This window comes from Gekko japonicus, unplaced genomic scaffold (genome assembly GCF_001447785.1).
Source record: "Gekko japonicus isolate JY-2015 unplaced genomic scaffold, Gekko_japonicus_V1.1 scaffold704, whole genome shotgun sequence".
NCBI lineage: Eukaryota > Metazoa > Chordata > Lepidosauria > Squamata > Gekkonidae > Gekko > Gekko japonicus.
In genome coordinates, this window is record NW_015170913.1 from 261192 (window position 1) to 282076 (window position 20885).

A 20885-nucleotide genomic window follows, 5' to 3' on the forward strand; every position below is an offset into this window, starting at 1 on the left:
ATCCATCTACCTATCTATCTACCACCCACCCACCCACCCTACCTTTCTAGGGCCCATTGTCTTCGTCCACAATGGACTTTGCTCCCTAGTACTAATATAAGTGAACTAGCCCTTTTGTGGCTAACACCAGCAACACAACGGGGCAATCTATAAAGGAGAGGGAGTTTTCTGCATAACTTGGGAAACACCCAGCTATGCAGGAAAAAGATCCTTTCACCCTTTTACCTGCAAAAAAGGGCAAAATTGTCCTTCCTACCCCTAAAAGGAAATTCAAAAGAGAGAAAACTGACATGCCAGCACAAGTTCTCATTTTTACTGATGGCCATTAGGTTGAAGGCCGCTTGCAAAAAACCTAAGGGGGAGGGGGGAGACATTAGGGTTCCCATTAATTCCTAGAGTTGCAAAGAGAATGAGGATCTAACAAACTTTGAAAGACTTGCTTTTCAAACTTGTCTGATCTACCATGAGAGGCAGGTAAGCCTCCATAGCCTTGAACAGGAATCTCAGCCTCAGGCAGATTTTGAAATAAATGAAACGGCATCTTGAAAAAACACTTTTACACTCCACCTGAGGCAGACACTTGCCCCTCACTTTTCAAGAATACAAGTGGGGGAAGGGAGGTTTCACGAGGGAGAAAGGAAAGATGACATCTTTTTTCCATTCCACCTTCAAGAAGTATCTTCCATTATCTACCGTGTCCTGCAGTCCTGCTAAAGGGTTGAGAATTGGGGCAGCCATATGGCTTCCAGCAGACCTGAACAAAAATAACCTGTCTTTTTAATAGAGGCTTAATGACATATGATTTACCAGGTGATGTTATTTACCTCCATGCCACAAAATGCTTCAGCTACCCATTCCCATACAATATGACTCTTAACGAGACAGGACATTTTCCGCTAGGCCTGCTGGCAACCCAAGACAGTCCACAACATTTCTAGAACACCACACATTGGGATAGAAAATTTAGCCGCCAACCAAAAACCTATGCTGTTAAAAGAAGATATGAGGCAGCCAACCCTGACACCCAATTGTAGCTCTTTATGTAGCAGGGGGGCAGAGGAGGTTTCTGGAGGATAAGAATGGGGAAAAGTATCTGTTGTACTTTCACTTCTTCTGAGCCCCCCCCCCCAAATAATATACAGCTGTAATGTTTCTGTAATGTTTCTGCTCCAGGCTGACTGGAGTGGTTCTCTTTGAGGCTGGGGAATGCCCTACTACATTTTATTGTAGGTCTCCACTTGTCAGTTACTAATGTGCTGCAATACACGTAGTCAAGCAGGCCAACAGAGGTTAGTTTAAGAAGAAACAGTCTGTGATGTAGAGCAAACAAAAAATAAAACCCAAGCAAAGATTGAAGCCATAGGCAATGCTAGATCAAATAAGATCACAAGAGAGAAAGAGTTTAGGTGTGGAAATGAAAAAGAAGTAAGGAGCAGAATATCCAAACTGGGCATTGCCAGGATACAGGGCACAAAACCTGTAAAAACCTTTTGAACAGGACTCCAAACATAAGATGGCTAAAAGCTACTGCATTGAAAGAAAATGTTTATAAAGTGATATACCGGTGGTACATGTCACCTGACAGACTAGCTCGGTTGTATGAGGGACTAGATGGTAAATGCTGGAAGTGCAAGATACAGTTGGGCTCATATTACCATGTTTGGTGGACCTGTAAGGAGGTGAATAAATTTTGCAAAGACATCCAAGGATTGCTATGTCAGATAACTAAAAAACAAATTCCGCTAGACCCAGAAGTGTTTCTATTAAACATATATCCAGATAAATGGAAGAAAAAAGAGAAATATCTAATTTTGCATATAATAACGGCCGCGAGAATTCAGAAGACTGAGTTGGTACCAACTAAAGGGGAGCTGATAAGTAAAATAATAGATATTGCAGAAATGGACAATTTAACGCAAAAGGTGAATGGGAGTATGAATACTTTATTTCAAAAAGTGTGGTCTCCAGTGTATGAATGCTTAGATCAAGAGAAGCTTTAATTTCTCATAGGAGGTGATCTGTTTTTTGTGGTGAGGATGGGTGGCACATGGGGCTGATATTGGGTGTTTCGAAGGGGTGGGATGTGTGTGTTTATGGTATGTGGATTTGTATATAAGTTGTTAAAAACAAAAAACAAAAAAGAACAGGACTCCAAACCAATCTGGGGACCAGGCTGGGTGTCAAAGAGGACCCAAGGAATACATACATATGCTGTGGATAGTGAGGAATGTGGGTGTACATTCAGATCTACCCGAGCTGAAAATATACCGGAAAAATACCTTATTGGGATTTTTGGGTATATTTCCGCTTCCCAAATGTATCCAGATTTTCTCAGGAAAACCGGGGAAAAATCCCAAGAAAATCTGGGATATATTTGGGGATTACCAGTAGGGCTTCTACCGCAGTCCCTTTAAAGTTTAAAGGAACTGCAGAAGACAGTCCGAGGATCAGCTGTGCCAAGGGGAGTAAACTGTTCCCACTGGCTTGGCCTGGGGCTGGCTTCTCATGCAGCCTGATTTAAACCAGGCTGCAGGAGAAACCAGCCCCAGAAGCTTCTGTGCCTCAGGGAGCTATCTGTGAGCCGTGGCACAGCAGATCCTGGGGCCAGCTTCTCCTGCAATGCTGTTTAAACCACACTGCAGGAGAAGCCCTCCCAGCCAGGATCTGCATGTGGTGGGGAGCGACCTCCCAGTGGCATGCAGATCCTGGGGCCAGCTTCTCCTGCAGTGCAGTTTAAACTACTCCATATTGGATGACTCTCAGGGTGTCCTCATGGCTGGTCCCAACATTCGTGTTTGGGTGTTTAAGTGTGATGCTGCAACAGACAGGCAGGCAGGCAGTTTCCGAGTCCAAATTCTCCCCATGATTCAAACTTGTTAAAAGGGACCATATTAGAGCCCCCTAACTAGTTAAAATCTCCTTCCATAAATTCAGACTAGCCTTTACTTCAATTCAGTTTCAAGCCATACCAAGGGCTTTGCTAGCTGGATGTTACTCCCAAATACCACTGGCTTCACATCTTTCTATTTGCAGAATTTCAGTTCCAGAAGACCTATCACACTACATTTTATCCTGTCCTCTTTACATAGAGCCTAGAACCAAATTTCTCACAGCGCTTTTAATGAGTTTAATTTTTTCTTCAGATTCAGAGAAGCTGCTTTTTCGTCTCTCAGATGCTGATTCATATTTTTTTCCTATAAGAGGATCACTCTGCTTTAACAGCCAAGAAAATACGGGCCTAGAGTCTATCTAGACTTTGAGAACATCTAATGAGTCTCTTATTTGTGTGCCACCCTCTCTAAACAGGTCCTTTCTGGTGGTGGCACGAAGACTATAGAATGCTCTGCCCTGGAAAGTTTGTTTGACTCCCGCTTTGAAAGGTTTTTTTTTCCACAAAGACAGTTAAGACCCATTTATTGTGCCTAGACTTTCAACAGACAATGATTTATGGCTCCTTACACATCTTTTATCTACTCACTGTTTTTAGGCTCTGAGCTTTTTAATTGCTCTAGTCATTTTAATTTAATGTGGGCAATTTTATTTTATTGTATTTGTTTTATGTAGTAAATTTATTCTGCAGCCTGCCTTGGGGTTTTGTTGTATCAAAAGGCAAGATACAAGCATTTTAAATAAATAGGGCTGCCTGATGTCTGTTTCTATAAAATCAAAGTTATAATAAAATGTTAATTTTTCAACAAGGTTGACAAAAGGGAGTACAAATGACTAACTGAGATTTCAGTCAACAACCTTTACTTTCCCTGAATCATAACAGCAAGTCTACATTCTGATCCCGTATCCTGTTGCTGATAATACCCCCCACAGGTAGATATTATCAACTTGTCCCTGAGCTAGGGTTTCCATTCCCCAGTAGGAGGCGGGGGATCCCCTGGTTTTGCAGGCTCCTGCCCGCCACCAGCCAGCTAGCTGTTGGGAGGAAATTCCCCCTCAAACAGTGACTGTTATGCCTGTGGACCGCCACCAGGGGTCTGCGGCCTCAGTCCTTAGCTTGGTTCCTAACACAATAGGGACCAAGGATCCTAGACCACCCTGAGTCCTCCAATAGAACCTTTGGCGGGAAATTCAACCCCCCCAATAGAACTGTGGGTGTACCCGGGTGGAGTGTATTCTCTTGCCGGGCCATGTGTGTTCTCTTATTGTGAAGTACAATAAATGCGTCTAGTTAGTATGTTGTAGTCTGAGTCTCCATGTGCGAACCCAGTACTTTACTGTGACGTCGCCAGAAATAAATGCAACATGTCTGAATCACCCAGAAGTGACATAGGCATGTCAGTGACGTTGGGGACGGTGCTCTGGTTTTTGGGCAAAACTCTAGCGTTTGAGGCTGATTTTACCATAGAGTTTTGCCCAAAAACCAGAGCATCGCCCCTGACATCACCAATTTCCCTATGCCACTTCTGGGTGATGTAGGCATGTTGTGCGACATCACTTCCCACTCCCCCATCCCTGCCAGTATTTCCAACAGACCTGGCAACCCTACCCTGAGTTCTGGGACTTCCCAGGGACTTTAAAAGACCGCAGTGGTGAGACCACTCTTGAAAAAACCATCTTTGAATTCTACCAATCCAGCCAACTACCATCCAGTCTTGAATCTTCTGTTTCTGGGTAAAGTAGTTGAGGGAGCAATAGCTGAACAGCTCCAGACATTCTTGGAAGATTCCTCTATCCTGTTTCAGTCTGGCTTTCACCTTGGCTATGGGATGGAGATGGCGTTGGTTGCCCCCACTAATGATCTTCGTTGACATCTGGATCAAAGCGAGTCAATGCTTCTGTTGTTATTAGACCTAATGGTGGCATTCAACATGGTCAACTATGATCTTACAACCCACCACCTCACCAACATGGGGATACACAGGACAGCCTTGCAGTGGCTGGTCCCATTTCTCCATGGTTGGGGACAGAGGGTGATGCTTGGGGAGTGGTGTCACTGCGTTACCCTTTGGTATGCAGTGTCCCTCAGGGGGCAATCCTCTCCCCTATTTTGTTCAATATCTATATGTGTTCCCTCACCCAAATAGTCTGAGGTTTTGGCTGGGCTATCACCAGCATGCTGATGGCACCCATCTATATTTGATGGATGGTCAGCCAAATACCACCCCAGACGTATTGGCCAAGAGTTTGGATGCCATGGCTGCATGGTTAAAGCAGAGCCGACTGAAATTAAATTCAACAAAGATGGAGGTCCTTTACCTGGGACACGGGGTGATGGAGCGATATTAGCACCTGCACCAACGGTGAGGACTCGAAGTTTGGGTGTGATCCTGAATGCCTGGCTTTTGGTGGAGGCCCAGGTCGCAGTGGTTGCTAGATTTGCATTCTTCCACCTTCAGCAGGTCAAGCAGCTGGTCCCCTATCTCTCTCCCCACAACTTAGCTATAGTGATCCATGCAATTGTCACCTCCAGGCTGGATTATTGTAACTCACTTTACACAGGGCTACCCTTGAGACTGACCCGGAAACTGCAGCTGGTCCAGAATGCAGCAGTGTGCGTCCTTACGGGGACATCACTGAGAGTACACATACATCCAGTGCTGCATCAGCTGCACTGGCTCCCACTTGAATTCTGATCAAGTTCAAGGTTTTGGTTTTAACATTTAAAGCCCTATGTAGACTGGGACCAACATACCTACAGGACTGCCTTTCCTAATATGTCCCTTGATGGACTTTGCATTCCTATGATCAACATCTACTGGTGATCCTTGGTCCAAAGGATGTAGGCCTGGCCTCAACCGGAGCCAGAACTTTTTCAGTTCTGGCACTGGTCTGCTGGAACACTCTCCCAGTTGAGATCCGGGCCCCGTGGGATCAAATGCAGTTCTGCTGGGCCTATAAAATGGAGATATGCTGCCAAGAGTATGGTTGAGGCGGTGGCAACTCATCCATAATGGCCTCCCCTGCTCTGCCCTGTTCTATTCTACCATGGCTGATTTTCTCACCCACCCATTTGCTCTATACCATTCCATCTATGGCTACCCACAATCTGAATCCTCTGGGATTTTAATTGTGTAGCAGACATCATCAAATGTTTCAGTAATGTTTTAGAAATGTTGTGTACTGGTTAATTAATAGTTTTATAGATTTTAAGGTCATATTTTTATTATGTTGTATCTTTTAACCACGTTTTAAACTGCACTGAGCCTGCTTGTGGGAGACGTCACGGTAAAAACTGAACAACAAACAAACAAATAAACAAATAATAATGACAATTACCCGGTGCTGTATATTGAAAATGCCCTGACCTGGATAGCCCAGGTGTAGTGTATTCAAAGCTGCCTTGAATGCATGATATGTTGTGAAACATCTAATTGAAGTGTAATGTAAAGCTTCGTCCTGGGCTAGGATCCAAATCCATCCAATCGTGTTACTAGCCCAGGAAGCACCTAACCAATCACCTTCTAGCAAGCTCCCTGAGCGGGAACATCCATGATTGGTCCTTATGTGAATAACCTTATTGGTTGGTATTTGTACAGTGGGTGTGGCTACATTAGCCGGGAGAGTTTAAAAGCAGGACAACTGCAATGTAAAGGCTGTTCTGGCTATCAGATGTTGATCCGTGTTGGAGTTGTGTTTGAGTTGCTGCATAAAGCTGAATCTTTGCTAAATCACTCTCCGACTACTTTGTTAAGTGAGCAACTTAACACCAGGCTAACCTGATCATGTCAGATCTTGGAAGCTAAGCAGGGTCAGCCCTGGGCAGTATTTGGATGGGAGACCGCCACGGAAATCCAGGGTGGTCAGGCAATGACAAACCACCTCTGAACGTCTCTTGCTTTGCAAACCCTACAGGGTCACCATAAGTTGGCTGCAACTTGAGGACACTTTCCACCACCATATATTGAAATATACAGAACAATTATAGAGTGATTCATCCTCTGTCATGCAATCCCCTATTCAGTTAGATACTGAGATGCTCTGAGCATGAGGCTGCATGCTTTCCTTGCCAGTCTCTTCTGCTAATAGCCACTGCTGTTTCTACTCTCCATTGCGCTAACCATCTTCTCTCTGCTAATGAGTCTTGCAGAGCAGCTCTGCATGTTGGGAGGATGCTAGTCAACCTTTACACATTTTACAAATTTGAATTGCACTGATTCTTTCCAAGCAGCACACTTCCTCTCTCTCCCTCCATTAACTGGGAAGTTTAAGAAACAGCTGAGTGTGACCCTGCCGCCACACGCTATAATGACACAGACATTCAGCTGCAGTGGTAACAAATTGTCCATATTATAACACTTTACATCTTGATACCAGCTCCTCCTTAAACAGCTTATCTGTAAACCAAGTGAATTCGCACAGGGATGTTAAGCAAATAGCTGTCATGTAATAGATGGGGTACCAGCTGAAATGAACACTTACAAATGGCTGTAGCATTTACCGAAATGTCACGCTGATTCCTTGCTGTTGTTGTTATGCAATGAGATTGTTTCTGCTATGACTCTGGGCTTTCAACCTTCAGAGGCTATTTTTAACGTGTATTTATAAATACTTAGAATTGTGTGTGTGTGTGTGTGTGTTCAAAGAGGTATCATCAGAGGGAAAGATAAAGATAATGTCAAAATCTGCATGCTTGTTTGGGAGCATGAAGAACTCAAGGATTATGCTTTTAGTCAATTGAAAGCCCTGAGAGTTCCCTTTAGCGACCAGTGTATCTCCCTTCCTCTCCCTCTCCATCTCTCGCGCTCTCTGCCATCTTGCCTGCATCCTGCCTTTTTGGCATGGATGTAACCCCTAAGATGGCTTCCAAAATATAAAAGTATTAATATGACATACATGAAAGACATCAAAAATAAAACTTGTTGGGACTGAAGCAGTCTGATTCATAGCCCTAAAGAATCAACCTTAACGCAGGCAAAAGAATAAGTATGTTTGTGCAGCCTTCCTAAAAGCCATCTAGGAAGGGTAACTGTTGAGCCTCCTTCTTATTTTATAGTCTTGATGCAGCCACTGAAAAGGTACAGTCACACATTTCCACTTGATGGATCTCTGATAATGGTGGCAAACAAAGCAGGGTCCCACTAGATGATCTCATCATCCAAGTAATACCATATTGAATTCTGGTTCAAACTTTCTTTGTTGCAATGTAAGTATACCAAGTGGTCTCTTCTCATTCAAGTGTCTGAGGGGTGTTCCATCTTGGTCTCCATCTGCCGTTCCGAAAAGCATGTCAGCTATTTCACCCCTGGATCCCCCAAAACAACCATGCCATGCTTCAGTTCCAGCAGTCTCATGCTAAGCATTCCAACTGGGAGCAGCCCCAGACACATCCCTTTATAAGTGGTGTGCCCTCTTGCCAGTTTCATGAGAACCTTGTTATAAATCTGCTCCATTACGCAAGGATATATAGCCAAGTACAGCAAGAAATATAAAGGGTTAATCCCTGCAGCCCCAACGTATCTGCTTGGGTCTCCTGCCTAGGAATGGAATGACAAATTATTTTTAAACCAGCCTTTGCAGACACTAGAGAAGATAGATTGGGAGTGCTGTGGAGTTGACATATCAAGCCACTGCTTCAGTATAGGTCCCTGATAAGCGTTGAATGACACCTTCTTTTGGCTCTCTCTTTTGCAAGCATAAGAACATAAGAACATAAGAGACGCCAATGTTGGATCAGGCCAAAGGCCCATCCAGTCCAACACGCTGTGTCACACAGTGGCCAGAAATACCAGTGCCATCAGGAGGGCCAGCAGTGGGGCCAGGACACTAGAAGCCCTCCCACTGTTGACCCCCCCCCAAGCACCAAGAAGACAGAGCATCACTTGCCCCAGAGCCCCTAGCTATACCTTGTGGCTAATAGCCACTGATGGACCTCTGCTCCATATGCTTATCTAATTCCCTTTTGAAGCCGTCCATGCTTGTAGCACCCACCACTTCCTGTGGCAGTGAATTCCATGTGTTAATCACTCTTTGGGTGAAGAAGTACTTCCTTTTATCCGTTCTAACCCGACCGCTCTGCAGTTTCATGGAGTGCCCACGAAGTCCAGAAGTTACTCAGATTAATGAGACAAGGAATTTCAAAATTTGTGATTTAGCCATACGACATAAACTTTCTCAGCAAGTTCAAAAACTAAGAGGCGTTATTAAGAGAAATCAGTTTGTACTTTGTATGCAAATAATAACAACATTAATTAGTCTAAACTGGAAATGTATGAGAATGGCTGCATTTTAATGCTTGCACTGTGCATTATTTTACATTGACACAGAGCATGTTGGGAGTACTCTTATTATTTTGTTAAACATTTAATGGATGTCTTCCTGCTGGGTCAAGTGTTATGGCACCTGCAACATTTTACAATTTTTATATGAGCAATATTCTGATACAAATTTTATATATACTGAAAAATCATTTTCTGAAATTGCTTAATAAAATGCAATGTTTTTTTTTAAATGACATTTTATTAGCAGGTAATTTGCCAAGGAAAGTTGTATGAAGATGCTGATCTTCCTGAGGTCAGCTCAAGGTTTCCCCTTCACCCAGCCTCAATAGTGGTGGCCAGAAAGTAATTTTCCCTGCAGCGTTACTCAGAATCAGGAAATAGTAGTAACCAATGATACTCTGTTTTCCACCAGCCAGTAATTTGTCCCATTCTCCAACTCCTACCTTTTAGGAGCACATAGACAAGGCAACACTGCCATGCTTTCCAACCCCATCCTAATGTAGGCAGATAACTTATTAACTGGTACCACAGAGAGGTTCCATTCCTTCTCCATCCATTTCATCCTTTTGTCTGGCATTTTCAGGTATTGAAAGCTAGTATTACTTAGTAGATAGCTAGTAGGGGCCAGATCTTGAAAAATTTGATTCAGCTTGTTAAACAACATGACATTATCTCAAGGAATGGTGAATATCACAATGGCCAGGTATGAATTGTATTTGCATGATGATTTCATGAGAAATACAAGTTGATTAGTTTTCTGCATAAAAGTATTTGCATTCCTAAGGGCAGAGTGGGCACTGGGCACCCAGTGAGAAAGGAGGCAAAATTACAGTAAGAAAAACACAATAGTAAATTGGAGCAAAATTTCACAGTTTTCATTGATTACAGCATTCAGAGCATTTGGTGCAGCATATGGCAGGATCCAAGCACTGAGTGACCCAACTGTTGGCCAATGAACCACATTCTGGGAAAACCAGGAGTGACAAGAAGGTGGTCCCACAAAGGCACAAGCCCCTGTATGGAACCCTTGCTACCTGGGAGCAATACTCACTCTAAGCTGTGGAGTCTTGTGAGCAAAAATTCCACTTTGTGTTTCACTGGCATTAAAGTTGTGAGTGAGCGATTTGGCTGCTGCATAAATTAGCTTGCCCTGGAGCCATCCTTCCTGAGCTGAGACAAAAATGTGTGAGCCAGAGGATAAAAAACTAAGCTAGCTCACACTAACTCAGCTTAGAGGGATCACTGCCTGGGAGTGGAGCCAGGCAGCTGCCCCCCAGGTGGGCATGCCACTAAATGACTCGACCCCCAAGACCCCATAAGGGGGTCCCCACCCAAGGAGGCGGGTATGCAGGTGTAGCCTCCCCACAAAATGGATCCAGCCGAGTGCCTAAAACACCACCCTGTTCCCATCAAAAGCTCCTAGTGCTGCAACCAAGAAGAAAGGGAGTTCTGCTCACCATGAAGTCAGAAGCCCTGATCTCAGAAGGATAAAGGCATCCTGTTGGCCCTGTACAAAACAGACAACCTAAAAGAAATATCAGGGTGCTGGATCACTGAGCCACTGACTGACTCCACAAAGTGAGTTGCAGCCTTGCAAATATTTCTTTTTGCCAAGTCCATCTTATTGTGGGGGATATCACCCCTCCAATTCCTCCTTTCCAGCAGCTCAGACCAGAATTATTCAACCCATGGAAGCCAAGAATGCAAGGCCAGTAAGTCCACTGAAATGGCCAAAGTGAGGTCGACACCTTAATGCCTGGGTAGGTCATTCTTCCCCAGCTGGATCACTAATGCATCTGGAGGTCCACTGGAGGTGATGGCATGCCAAACTGTAGGCAGGAAGGCATCCCAGCACATACCCCTTCATTCCATCCATACGATCCGAAGATGGTCGTCCAGTCCCAAGGACGTTCCCCATCCTGAAGAGGAAGCATAGCAGTGAGCCCAGTTCACTATACTGTGTCCCACGATCCAAACTATCCTGATGAGGCTGGAGGAAACTAAAAATTAGAGAAATGAGCAGAAAGACCAACGTAAGGGTAAACATAGGCTTCGTAAGCCGAAGACCTCCAGAAGCCCACAGAGAGAATAGTATCAGGTGATAGCCCACATTCAGCAGCAGAGGTGGTAGTGCCGATCTGAAAGGAGTGAGCACCAAAATCCCCAGGGAAAAGCCTGATGGAAGCAATCCCAGCCCTAAGTAGGCTAGCGAATTGAAAGCGGGTTGGAAAGGAGCCATCAGTGTGTATGAAGACCTTGTAAAGAAGGGCGTATAGCCATATATTCCCCAGTGAGGTGAACAGGGCAAGGCTGACTGCTCCTGGCAGATCTAAGTAAAAGGTGGGACCCAAGCCACATCTGATCTGTCTTGGATTTACGAAGGAGTACCCACATGGTGGATCCTTGAATGTGAATGTCATTTAAAGCCAAGGCCGAGCCTGAGCGGTCATGCCTTGATGCTGAGACAAGTTTACTGCAATGGAAAGCTCCAAAGAAGGCCAGAGCAAAGGAAGCCTGAAATAGGCTAACCTCAAATTCAGACCAACAAATTGCTAGAAGCTGCTGTAAAAGTGCAGCCAAGATGCCAAAGGTTATTGGAAGATGGATATCTGGTCTGCAAGGAGTGAGCCTCCTCCACCCTTCTATTGCCCTGTGAGCCACGAAAGATTATCAGGGATCTGGATAGCCTTGAGCTTTGCTAAAGAAGAATATGATGGACAGGTAAACAGGTGAATGGCCATAGTCCCAGGGACAAGACTGCATTCCCTCCACCCTTCTATTGCCCTGTGAGCCACGAAAGATTATCAGGGATCTGGATAGCCTTGAGCTTTGCTAAAGAAGAATATGATGGACAGGTAAACAGGTGAATGGCCATAGTCCCAGGGACAAGACTGCATTCCCTCATGAAATCAAGGTATTGAAAAACCAATGTCTCTGAAATAGGCCAAGAGCCCCCCCCCCCGAAGTGAAAGCCAAGAAGGCCTCAACTGCCTGAGAGTACAAACACCATGTGGAGAGAGCAATAGAATTAAATACTCCCTGCAAGATCAATCTGTGCCAAGGTTCCAAAGTTCCTCTGGGAAGGGGTCCAGGTAGTCATTCACCTCCAAGGCTAACTTTCAAAACCTCTCCTCCTGAAACCAAGATAAGGCATTGGCAGTGTCATTATCAGTACCTGCAATATACTGTGCTGAAAAGGTGATGTTACATGACAGGCACAGTAGAACAAATTTACTCATCAGACGCATAACCCGCATAGAGCATGAGGTTTGGGGATTGATGACATGAACCACAGCCTGGTTATCATACCAAAAGCAAACCCTCCTACCCTTGAATGCCTCCCCCAGATGTTAACTGCAACTAGAATTGGGAAAAACTCCAAAGAGGTAAGTTCCCTGAGGATGTCTGCCCCATAGGGTTGCCAAGTCCTTACCCTCTGTATACCGGGGGAGTCCAGCACCGGTCTGGGAGTGTGTGCGCGTGCACAAAGCGCGCGCACACCACAACCATGTCACCGGGAAGTGACACAACCATGTCGGGCACGCCGGGGGCGGGGCCACAATCATCCGAGGGAAAACCATAGAGTTTTCCCTCGGATGACCGCGGCCCCACCCCCAACGCGCCCGATGTGACTGCGTCACTTCCGGGTGACGTGCTGACGCTGGGCACGTCACGTGCTTTGGGGGTGGGGTTCCCCCCATGGCCCGATCCGCCAGCGGCGGGTAACAGGCCTCTCAGGTGGGGGTTTCCCCACCCCCTGGTGGGACTTGGCAAGTCTACTGCCCCAGCCCAACTAACAGTCCAACAACTAGCACACCAGTGGCCATTAAAAAATACTCCAAACCCAATGCTGCCAGAAACATACGAATGAATCTGCAAGGATGGGCTCAAGTCAAGGGGAGTTTGCCAGATAGACAAACCACTGAAAGATGCAAGGTGGGTTAAACAAACCAACAAGTCTGCCTTCGTGTCCTTAGTGATGTTAACGTGATGGGGAGGAGAAGAAACCCTGGAGGTGGCCCTGGCCAGACGTGCACAAAAAGCCCAACCTAGGGAAACCACTCTGCAAGCAAAATTGAGGTGGCCCAAAAGGGCCTGAATCTCCTTGAACGTACACTTTTGCTGAGCCATGACTAGAGTGATAAGGGCCCTAGAGGCAGCCAATTTATCCTCAGGGAGCCGAGATGAGCCTTGCACAGAATTAAGCAAAATCCCAAGGTATACCAGGCATGTGCACGGGCCCTCCGTCTTATCCTTTGCCAAAGGGACCTTTGCCAGCTCCTCAGCCCAAGCCTGAAATGAAGCCAAGTGTTTTGCACAAGAAGGGCTGCCTGAAGGCCCTGCAAACAAAAAATCATCCAGATAGTGAGTGACAAAGGGGGAAGGGGTGCAGTCTTTTACTGCCCATTCCAAAAAAGTGCTGAAAGCCTCAAAGGCATTGCCTTGTCTATGTATCAAGAGCCATTAAGCTTAAACCCCAACAAACAATGATCACTAGGATGGACCGGGAGATGGTGAAAGGCAGACTGTACATCACATTTCACCCTAAGGGCACCAGCATGATCAAAAGACATATAATATACAGAGCAGCATACCTGGGGGATGGCCTTGATGGTAGATCAAGCGATATTTGCCTGGGTGGATCCCCACACAGTCGCAGGGCCATTGGCCTCCCTCTCCCACCTCCTGATAGCCCAAGATATCAAACCTGGGATGCAGGTACCTGTAACCCTGCACTCCCCAGAAGAATGAAAAGATACCTTGTCAGAGGAGAACTCACCCAAAGATGGCTTGCTAGAAGAAGAATCAGGGACTACTGGTGGGTGGTGGGCCTTACTCCTTCTGTAATTATGCTTCCTGTGTGACTTGCGCCTTTTGGAGCCTCATCTTCAGATAAGCTGGTTCTCAAGGATTCACTCGGTGAGTGGGCATACCTATACCCTTTAGGTGGCTGTGGAGGCTTTTTTTGCAATGGAGTGAGAGCCAGAAGGCCTAACAGGTTCAGCTGCCGGCTGGGGTAGGGAAGATGGTGGCTGAGCACCCAGTTGACTAAAATGCTCATTGAGGTGGACAAAAGCTTATGAGATTCTCTCAAAAACTGAATCACTATGGACAACTGAATGTGCTAGGACCACAGAACCTAGGAGTAGGAGCAGCTCTTCCAGCCCTGAGCTGCTTCTTCCATGAGGAGGCAGCAGCATTAGTGAATCTATTATTATGTTCCCCTACTCTCTGAGGGGCTGGCTGAGCCCGCTTTGTTCCTGCAGCTCTTGTTTTGGGAGGCATGCTCAAATTCAAACACAACTATAAAGTGAAGGGAAAATTTGCTGCTGCAAATTCTGCTGCTGCTACACCAGAGATTCTACAGGCTGAGTCTTCTCTGGCATTCATGCTCACTAGTGTGCTTGGAGCTAGTGGCTGGGACTTACCAGGTGGGGCTGTTGGTGGACCTGCTGGACCCAGCAGCCTCGGTGATGTGAGCATGTGGACCTCTAGGCCTGGCCTTCTGCTTTGGACCTAGCTGAGGGCTGTGGCAGCTGCCCAGAAGATCTTCATGCTCTATGATAAAACCTGCAAGGAAGATTTGTCTGCCTTCGGAAGTTGCTGGCACTTTCAGAGATGCTACGAGGACCCGCTATAGATGTTACCATCTACTGGGCTGCCAAGGAGAGCTTAGCAGGACTCATCGTCGAAGAAGGCCTGGTGAGTGGACCACTGGGGCAACCTGTGAGACTGCCAGGGGACTGGTGAGAGCCCGCTGAGAAGTCACTGGTGGCTTGGTGGCTTGTGCAGCCCCCTGGTCTTCCAGACAGTTTTGGCTGGCTCTGATGCTGCTCAGGCAGCTCCGGCTGCACTCAGTTGGCCCCGGTCATCTTCGGGCAACCTTGGACGGCTTGTTTTGATCCCTCCTATCCTGCCTGCTCCTGGGCTAGCCCAACTGTTTCCCCTCAAGTAGCCTGCTTGCTGGACTGTGCCAGACTGCTGCAAACATGGAACCTCCATTGAGTCACCGCGTCTCCCTCTGTGGGTCAAGCTTTGGCCTGCAGAGCCTCCCACTGGCTGGCGCGTTTTCATCTGTGGCGTTGTGCTGGATGAAGTGCCAGTACACTCGGTGTGTTAGAGCATGCCATGAGGCCATGTGGCCTCCCACCTCACAAGAAGCCCAGCCCTGTGGCTGCAAAGCAGCCACTGGTGAGTCGGTGGCCTCAGATTATGTAAAAAGGGCCAAAAGCTGCTAAGGGGATATATCCTCCGCATGCTGCAGTTACTGGTCTGAAGTAGGGAAATTAATTAATTAATATACGAGCCACTTCCTTTATTTTTAAATGTCTTTAATATAACCAAACTTATGTATGGATTAGACATCAAGTCACAATCAATTTATGGTGACCGTATAAAGGCTTTCAAGGCAAGTGAGGTAGTTTGCTATTGCCTTCCTTTCAGGGCTGGCTCACCCGCTAGGTGAGCTAGGTGCTCGCTTAGGGCACGGTGGCCCTCAGGGGCGCCAAACTGTGCCCCCCGCCACCCTAACCGACGAGAGAGAAAAGGTGGCGGGGATCAAGGGTCTCTGCCCGCCTGCCCCTCTCGCTCTCTTTCTGTGCCCGGCCAGGGTGGAGGAGACAGTGCCGCAGCTCGCCTGCCCTCCCCCCCTCGGAGAGGAGGAGGCAGAGGCGGCATGGCAGTGGCCAGCGGGCGATTGCTGCTGCCCATGGGAAGGGGCCGGGGAGGGGAGCAGGGCCCCGTGGCAGCTGAGCCCCCCTCCTGGTGAGAGAGAAAAGGTGGCGGGGATCGAGGGTCTCTGCCCGCCCGCCTCTCTGCTCTCTCTCTCTCTCTGCGGCGCCTGGCCGGGGTGGAGGAGGCACCGCCGCAGCTCACCTGCCCTCCCCCCTGACCCCAAGAGCTGAGACCCCCAGCAGTGGCGGGGCCCCCTGAAGCTCTTTTGCAAGGAAGTCAGAGCCTGGAGGAGCACCATGGTCACAACACAGTCCTAGTGCCTGGGCTGCTCAAAGTACAAACTTACTGGCCGTATGTGTGTGTGGGGAGAGGTGAGCGCTCCGAGTGGAGCCTGGGGAGGGGGAGGGGGACCTCGTTTTTTGTTTCTTGCAGACTTAACGGTGGCCCTGGGGGGATTTCGAGGCGCAAGGAACAGCTGCTGTTCCAAGCCGGGGTGGGGTGGGGGGAGGAAGGTGTTACAGTGGGAGGAAAGTGTGGGGGGGGCTGCCCCTGGCAGGGCCACCAGGTTGTAAGCATCGGGGAAGGACCCGTGTGTGTGGGGGGGGGTTGGCCTGCGGCCCTGGGCACCCTGTTGGAGAGGCCAGGGTTGCCCTTGGTGGGTGGGATGGAGGAGAAGGGGACCCAGTCGGCGGGCGCTGTTGCACCGGTCGTGCACTCCCACCGGGCTTCGCTTTCGGGAAGCTTTGTTTCCTCCCCCCCCCCCCCCACATCTTCAGGCCCCACCGGAAGGTTGGCATCTACACCTCGCCTAGAGCGCAGGAAACACCTCGGGCCAGCCCTGCTTTCTTTACTACTTGAAATAATAATCTCTGAAAATCTTCAGAAATGACCAATATTTTGGGGGCTCTGCCTGCTTTTCACAGCTGCATGAGATGAGGGAAGGAAAGCAGGATGGGAAGCAAGGAGAGAGAGTAACTCATCAGATAATCTAACTGATAAGGGTATCTTCCAAAAAGAACAGTTAGCACATGCTTCCTCTGAAAAGGATCACCCGCTGTAAGGGTTTGTGTGCAGAGCATTTCCACTAGCCACCAGTCGGTGCATTGTCTCCGCTGGCCTGGGAAGGGCTTTCATGATACTAACAGCATGGTCCTGTTTGCCCACCATTCCATTCTCTGCTTAGGGACTGAACCTGCCTCCCCTAACAGAGTAAACATGGGGCTGAAGACAATTGCTGCTCACTTGGTGTGCAAAGATGGAGACAGAAAGTATATCCCCTGTAATAGGGAGCATATCTGTAGGGGATAGAGGGGAATGTTTTGCTTATACTCTTTGGAAAGCAGATGCTGGAGAAGGATAGGCTCTAGACCACGGGTCCCCAACATTTCTTGATGCCTGCCAAGCAGTGTTTCCTCTAAGCTGAGTTAGTGTGAGCTAACTCACAGTTTCTTAGCCTCCAGCTCACACATTTTGTCTTTGCTCAGGAAGGATCACTCCAAAGCAAACTACTGTATGCAGTAGCCAAATCACTCGCTCACAACTTTAATGTCAGTAGCTCACAAAGTAGAATTTTTGCTCACAAGACTCCACAGCTTAGAGGGAACATTGCTGCCAAGTGGGTGGGGGCACTGGGACCATTGCTCAGCAGGGCTTCTGATTTTGAAAAATTGTGATCCCGGACAATAATATTAAAAGTATTTTTGGAGCCTAGTATTTCTGTATTTGAATATCTCCAAGTCAGAGGCTACTTTTGCAAACTGATACCGAAAAAATCTATTTTAAGACCTAAAACAGAGTTTAAGGAACTGCTTTTAGCAGGTGGTAAAAGTTTTATTTCCAGAATATATTCTTGTTTATTGAAAATGATGATAAAACCTGATCAAAACTTTCGTGGTAGGTGGTGTAAAAATGTGGGTAATAACTTAGATGATTTAACATGGAAATTTATCTTTATTCACTCACCTTTACAATTTGCCTTTCTTTTAGAAAAAACCTGTTGAAAATGATTTACAGGTGGTATTTAACTCCTTTAAGGTTGGCAAAGATTTATAATTCTGATACCAGTTTATGCTAGTTCTGTAAAGAAGACAAGGCAGATTTCTTTCACGTGTGGTGGGCATGCATATGTTATTCCAGTTATTGGAAACAAGTGGTGAAAATTATATCTGTCAGGTTGGAAAAACAAATCCCCTATAAACTAGAGACACTGCTGCTGAATTACCTATATGATATCCCTGGAGATGAGCAAATGGTTGCCCTACATATGATTACTGCTGCCAGACTGGTTTTTGCCTGCAAAATATCCCTAAGCTACAAAACTGGTTGTTGAAAATAAAGAAGATCTATACTTTAGTGAGATTAACCGCCTATCAGAAAAATAGAGATACATATAAGTAGACCTTTTATGGTCAAGAGCGATACAAATAATGGAACTGTCAGTTGTATAATTGGAAATCGTATTAATATTGTCACTTGCTGGTGAAGGGTTTTCTATGAGAGGCAGTTTGGTGTAGTGGTTAAGTGTGCGGACTCTAATTTGGGAGAACTGGGTTTGATTCCTCCCCTCCACTTGTAGCTGCTGGATGACCTTGGGCAAGCCATAGTTCTGTCAGAGCTGTTCTCTCAAGGACAGTTCTGGAAAGAGCTCTCTCAACCCCACCTACCTCACAGGGTGTCTGTTGTGGGGAGGGGAAGGAGATTGTAAACTGCTCTGAGACTCTGAGTGAAGGGTGGGGTATAAATCCAATCTCTTCTTCTCTTCTTCTTATGTCCATGGAAGCAGGATGCAATGGGGTTTCAATACAGATTAGCAATGTATCGTATGAACTTTTTGTATTTTTGTATATATGAGTAATTTGTCTATTGTTTTCTCAACAGCTGCCACCATAGTACAAGGATCTTCAGTGTTTGACTGAAGGTAACCTGTGAATTTGCAAGAAATTATTTTACAACAGTATGTCCATTTTAAAAGTCATTCCGTTGATTCTACCTGAAATATTGAAGAGTTACTATTATATTTTTGCATAACCTGACTCCCTGATATTTTTAGGTTGGGTCTGCCTCCAAGGGCAGCCTTTTTGTGGTTGTGCCCACTGCCATATATTAGAATTTCAAAGGTGCCCGCAGGGTCAAAAGGTTGGGGACTTCTGATATCTGTTTCTGATGAATTATCAAGTGTGAGTGCAAACCATTTTCCTACCATTGGTCAGAGACTCATGGGCTCCTGCTCCCTACACCACCTACATGGCTGGAAATCTCTCCCAAGACTTCAGTTAGTTCCTTGCTTCTGAGTTGGGAGTGGAGCCAGTTTGGTCTCCCCCACTCATCTCCTTTTTTTGGTAGCCAGTATGCCACCTGTACAGTTCTCCTTCAAATCAACTATCCCATTTCAGAAGAAGTCCAAGTGGTTGTGTGGGGCATGCTCATGAGAGTACAACAACATCCAGAAAAGTGTAACTGCCAGACACATAATCTGCATAAACATACCATAGCAATTCCTGAGGCTTTCCAGTTTGGGAAAGTCCTTGTGCCCAGATATCATTCCATGTAGCCAACAGAAAGAGGTCTCTGGAGAGGCACCATATGCATCCCCTAAATAAATAAGAATATCGTTGCACACTGAACAATTATGATGGATACAGAAAACACCAAAACACTAACAAAGTCAAGATCTACACCAATGTCACATTTTACATCTCGCTCATATGAATGGTTTGGTAAGTGTCTGGTCTGGGTGTTACAAATTCATTTATTCAGATTTATGCAAATGCATTTCTTTAACGAGTTAATTCATTTAGCAGGTCAAGCTTTTTATTATTCTACCAGTCAATGCAGTGTTTTTAGGCTTTTACGACTGGCTTTTGCTTTCCATTTATTTTGTGCTGAGACAAGCACAAACTTTTTTTTAAAAGAGGAAAAAAGATAATTCAGCTCTAAATTGGACCTGCTTTGTTTCTTCCTACCTTAGCAGCCAGACAGAAAGGTTTTCCATTTGTTAGCCCCTTTCCTAGAGGAGGGGACAGGTGAAGTGAGGATTGCACTGATGATTGGTGGGAAAATTGGAGAGCATGGAACATAGGAAAAAATTACCAAATATTTGGGGATTTGTAATTTTTTTGTACAGAGATGAGTGTTAGCAGAGATTAGTCATTAGCTATACTCTCTTATTAATAGTAATATTTGTGCAGCTATTAAGACCAAACACAAAGAGGTCTAAAACAGGACAAAATTTAACATGATCTGACTTTTAAAGTGAGTTTTATCGAGTCACCCGTGTAATTTAATCCACATATATGAAATGCTTACAAAGGGGTTTTCAGTAAGCCAGGCATTTTGGGGAGACTGCATCACTTGTTATTAATCACTTATTAAATATATATCCTGTTAGTCATCTAGTGATATCACCTAACAATAGAAAATCATCAACAATGAAATTTAAAGCACTACAACAGCTCATGAAGCAGAAAATCTTCCAGACATGTTTCCTAAACCTAAGTATAGGAGAAGCTCCATTTACTACCTCAGGCAGGCTGTTCCAAGTCTGGGTGCAACCACAAAAAATGCTATTGATTTTGTGGAAGCTAAATGAACTTCCTGGAATAAGGGAACTACAGGCAGGCAGATCTATAAAGGTCGCCCTTCAGATCTGTGGATTCCAGGTATGAAGGAGAGAAACCAGAACCTTGAGTTGTACCTGGAAACAAAGCTGGAGCAAAATTCTTCAATTTCTTCACACTAGCTAAGAATTGGGCAGCCATATTTTGTACTAGGTGTATTTCCAAATTACCCTTCAGGACAATCTCCTGTAGAGCAAATCACAGCAGTCCAGTCAGGAGATAACCAATGCATTGTTGAATGTGGCATTTGAATAATATTTATATAATATAAGGCACTGCTGGCAACAGCACAATGTATCTCTCAAAACACAATGCCGGGTACAGATTCCAAAATCACAACCAGATGCTTCACAGAGCTGATGCAACCCCTTATTATCTGGGTAGATCAGTCCGCTCCAGGCCATCCACCTTCTCAACTACAACA